A 5,000-nucleotide genomic window follows, 5' to 3' on the forward strand; every position below is an offset into this window, starting at 1 on the left:
AGAAGGAGAGAGCGAGAGAGAGAGAGAGAGAGAGAGAGAGAGAGAGAGAGAGAGAGAGAGAGAGAGAGAGAAGAAAAGGGAACAGAGGGGAGGAGAAGAGGGAGAAGAGGGGAGGGATGAAAGGGGTTTCTTGGGGCTTTGTAAAGGGGGATGAAGTGTAATCCCATCTCTTGTGTCACATTCCTGGCTGACACTTGGGGGGCTATGGAAGCCAGCGAGGGACATTTAACAAGACAAACCAAAGTGGCTTTTCCCTCCTCCAAGACAAATCTTTGCCTTCTCCTGTATCAGGCTCCACTGCACTGCACTGCCGCCCGCCGCCACCGCCACCGCCACCGCCACCGCCACCGCCATCACCGCTGCCATCTTGGAATGAATGCTAATCGACGAAGCATGCCGGCATCTCTTCCTCACGGCCGGCCGCGGTGTGCACAGTTTCTAATAAGACCCGGCAGTCGGGACACGTTCCAAAATGGAGCGCCAAACCCCAAACCCAAACCCAAACCCGGCTTGCTTCCCATTTCATTTCTGTTCCAACTCCTCTCCGGGTCCGGCCAGAACTCTGACTCAAAGACAGTGTGCACAGATTGAAACACGAGCTGTTCAGCTCGCTGAGCTAAGTGGTGCCTATAAAGCGCAGCATGGGAGCTAATGTTATAGGCATATAGTGTTAGCTACTGAGGCTAATTGGATGGAGCGGTGGGCTCATTGGGTATCTTTCTTACTGTGATACTGTGGTACACACATGCTTGTATGCACACGTGCAACGCGCACACACACGCATGCACGCAAGCACGCGCATACGCATGCACGCACGCACACGCACACACACACACACACACACACGCGTGCGCGCACACGCACGCACGCACACAGACACACATACACACAGCTGAGTTATTTGGGCATTTTTGTGCTTGATTCAGACTACCATACTGGCCAGGAGATTGGGTTGTATAGTGAACAAGCAGTGGGTAAATTATTTTGCTCTCCAGCGACCTGTTAAAGGATGTGGCACATTGAGTTCTACAAAATGGCCGCTGTATGCATAGCGTTTTAGCAGACAGCAGAAACAGTCAGTGTCTTTATTTGCTTCTGGTTTCCAGGGTTTAATCATTTGGGTGCCTCTGTTTAAACCAAGCGTTGATATCTGTGAGGAACATATATGGCTGTTGATTTACTTCCTGGCAAACTATCCATAAAACAAGATTAGTGTTTCTCATTAGATGACGCCCAGCAGACAAACAGCTGGAGGGCCATCCAAAAAAAGGGTGACCTATTTTTCCTTAAGCTATAACTCCTGCACTTGGTTTCAAAGACCTGCCATGGAAGCTTTTGTAACATAGTGATTCCAGTCAAACGGACACTTGAATGAGCATGGTTGCAGTGGCATGATGGTTTTTTTTTTCACTTGGCATTGTTGCATTGCCATGGTGTTACATCAGACTGTCTGGGCTCATAAGCTACTGAACACCAGTGGACATTGTCAAATCACATCTGATTTCGTCCTCTCAGGATATAGCTATGGGCTACTCAGACTGTCTGCTGGACTTGTAGTCCAGACTGAATGCAGCAAGACTAGAGGGTAGCAATAACAAAATAGGGGCTGAGACCAATGGGTTATGGTGCAACACAAAATATTTCACCATTTGAATTGAAAGTCGACCATTTTGAAAGTGTTGTCCCCCAAGATTTAATTTCATAGCATTTTATAGTGTTAGAGCACAAGATTTGTTGCAAATCACACACACTGACATTAAAAACAAAGAGCCTTCGTATGACAGCCAAACTGAGCCACAGCCACAACCTTAATCCCGTGTCTCAAAAGCATTGTTGCTAACCAATTAGCAACGTCCTAGGTTTCCAATGGGAAATCACATTGCAACCAAGCAAGTTGCTAACTTAGTTGGCAACAATAGTGTTAAGAAACACACTCCTGGACTGGACGGATCAATGGTCAATCCATCACAGAGAGCCTATATTTCAACAGCAGTGGCAAGACACGGAATCTCAAAGTCCCCTTCACCCCCAAACACACACTCTCAGCGACACAGCAACCAACATTATCATTCTCCAGGCTCCAGACATCAGCCAGCAGCGCTAACTAGGGTGACCAGCTGTCCGGACTTCGGCCGGACAACCCCGCCCCTTAACTTTCTAACCTTGCGTCCTCGCGCGCACCCATTGCTTCGACTTGCCGAATCCCCGCCTCCGTGGAGAAAACAGTGAAGTTGGCATTCTAAACTGTAGGCAGAAATCAGGGAACAGCGCTGCCATCTTACCTCAGACTAACTCAGCTGCCAGCAACAGTTAAACTTGTAAAACAATATTTTTTGGGGAAGGATTTTCGCATTTCATTAGGGCCTACCTCACTCCGATAAAGGAGTCATCAGTACCACTAACTTAATATTGTATCAGAGACGGCAGGTTACGATAGACAAATCCTTCCGTTGTTGTCTGTGTGGGCTGTTTCATATTTTTTTAAATGTATTTAGGGTAGTCGTGCATTCGTAGGCCTACTGTAATAGCCAACAATTAATTTGATTTACTTTACTCGAAGTTGGTCAGAAGTCTGTTTATCAGCGGTATTTTAAGGGAGGCAAACCGCTTCTGTCAACCTTTTTTTTCATGCAGACGCTGGATAACCAACAACACGAGCTCAAAATAGCCTACAGACAGCGCCCGTGCAGAAAGACGTTTCTTTGCCCTGTTTGTAAAGTTGTGAGAACCCTCGTATCGTTGTAGCCTAAAGGCATTTAGGTCTGGGGGTTATATCTGGAGTAACATGGCGGCCGCAGATATCGGAAACGCGACCGACTGTCAAGGTCTAGTTTGCGTCAATGACGTTGCCTCGCATCTCGAGGTCATAAGCAAAAGGCTAGGAGGAAAGGAAAGGCAAAGAGAGGGACACACGGACGTCGTGAACAGGTCGTAAAAACGGACCGATGGCCACCCTAGCGCTAACACCCAACACCCAACATGTCAACACTGCTGTTTAAATGATCACGGGGAAAGTGGGGTGACTGGACTGGTCAGGTGTTGCCATGCACAACATGATTTATTGATGACTGTGCTACAGGAGCAAGGGCAGTGCAGTGAAGTAGTCTATGTTAATAATGCAGAGAGGTTTGCTTTCCTTGTGTTTCCTTCTGCAGTGGTGAAGCAGCCACAGGGCTGGACTGGACATCTGGCATACCGGGCATTTCCCGGTGGGCCCTGCATCCTTGTGGGCCCATATTTTCAGAAATGTAAAAAAAAGGTGCACAGCCCACTGATGAGTCATTTCTTCTCCGCTAATTTTGAGGGGGCCCTTTAAGCCAAAAGTGCCCAGGCCCTATTTATCGCCCAGGCCAGCCCTTAGCAGCCATGCTATAAATAGGTGTGTGCTACTAGGGAACGCAAATATACTGTAGGAGAAAAGGGGAGAGGAGGGGGGAAGATGGGATATGAATATTTCTGCGTAAAGATGCATTTTTGAATTGAAGGCATTTTTTTTTCAAACATTTATTTCCATCTCGTGTTTATTTTTGCCAATTGAACTCTAAAGCAACTCCAGTGAATGGTGAACTCGTTTTGGGTTTATTCTTGGAAGTGTAATTTATGCTATAAAAATACAGAGTTTAAATAAACTTTGTGGCTTTCCATGTCAGTATGAATCAAGAATCAATGTAAACGTTCATTTACATTATGCTAATGCTTTGTGAAAAAAGTAATACTAAAGGAATGGAAAGAAAGGAAAAGTGCCAGCAAGTTCTGTTGTAGTGACAACCTAACAATGATGGATGTGGGTGCAGTGGCACAATGCACAAATGCACCTGTCCGTACACGGCACGGCAGGTGTGGGGAACCTATGTCTTGAAGCCGTTTTATCCTAGCCTGGGCGAAAAGCCGACTGTTGACTCAGTCAATAAGTCTGGCAAAAGCCATGAGGAATCTGTCTCCGTGGAGGGTGGTAGATGGTCTGATCTTACTTCATCATTTAAATTAATTGGAGTTCCAAACTCAAATTAAAACCCATATTGTGCTTTATTAGCATGCCTTTTACAATATAGCATCGCAAAAGCAAACAAATAACAAAACGAAAGTGTGAATATAGTTACCTTAAACAATCAGTAACCGAGCTCGCGGGTGAGTTCCGCGTCATCACTCTCAACTGTTTGCTGATTGGCTAAACACTGAGAGAACCGAGCTCGAGGCTTTTGCCAGACGATGTGCGGAGCCAAAGTCTTTGGGTGGAGTACATAGGATGGCGTCGCGAGGCTAGTTTTATCCGGCCTCCGATATAATTTTAATGTTATGCAGCTTCACATGAAATATGATGGGGGGTGGGGGGCTGGGATGGGAAGGTGCAAAGGGGTCTCTTGTTCCGGGCCCAGGGAGAGAGGGGGCCCAGAATTGGATCCTCATTACATTGTATTGATTGGGTTTGGGGCCTAATTTGGGCCCTAATTTGGGGATTGATTGGGCCCTTTCACATGTCTTCTTCCCGGGACCAGCAAAAGCTGTCAGTGGCCCTGTGTGTACATACATGTGTGTCTGCATGTACAGTACATAAGTATTTCATGTGTGTACAGTGGTGTAGTCTACTTTTTTGAGGTGGGTATACTGTATATTTGAGCATTTTTGTGGTGGGTATACCGTGCTACTCTAAATACTGAATTAATCAATTTTAGGTGGGTATACTGAAATTCCTGACATTTTCAGGTGGCTATACCCGTGTTCTATGTAGATTACAACACTGTACTGTATGTGTATATAGACTACCTATTGTATGTGTGCCAGGACTCCCTGGCAGAAGAGACTCTGCTCTCAATGGGACAATCCTGGCTAAATAAAGGAAACATGAAAATGAAATGAAAAGTGTCTGCATGTGTGTACATACCTATTGCGATCTCCTCGAAGGAGGTGATGGCGTGCGAGCTGCCTAAGCTGTTGATGGCCGTCACGTTGACCCGGTACGGGATGGAGGAGAAGAGCTCGGGGAACTTCACATGACACCG

At 46.4% G+C, this 5,000-nt stretch overlaps 1 protein-coding gene across 1 annotated transcript in view; it reads right to left on the minus strand.

Annotated features, from left to right (window-relative positions):
* Positions 1-5,000, minus strand: part of cntfr (ciliary neurotrophic factor receptor) — a gene marked incomplete at its 3' end in the record, with an annotated part of 375,721 nt that overhangs the window by 48,856 nt on the left and 321,865 nt on the right. The gene's annotated exons all lie outside the window — the stretch shown is intronic.

This window comes from Engraulis encrasicolus, chromosome 11 (assembly GCF_034702125.1).
Source record: "Engraulis encrasicolus isolate BLACKSEA-1 chromosome 11, IST_EnEncr_1.0, whole genome shotgun sequence".
In the NCBI taxonomy this organism is placed as follows: domain Eukaryota; kingdom Metazoa; phylum Chordata; class Actinopteri; order Clupeiformes; family Engraulidae; genus Engraulis; species Engraulis encrasicolus.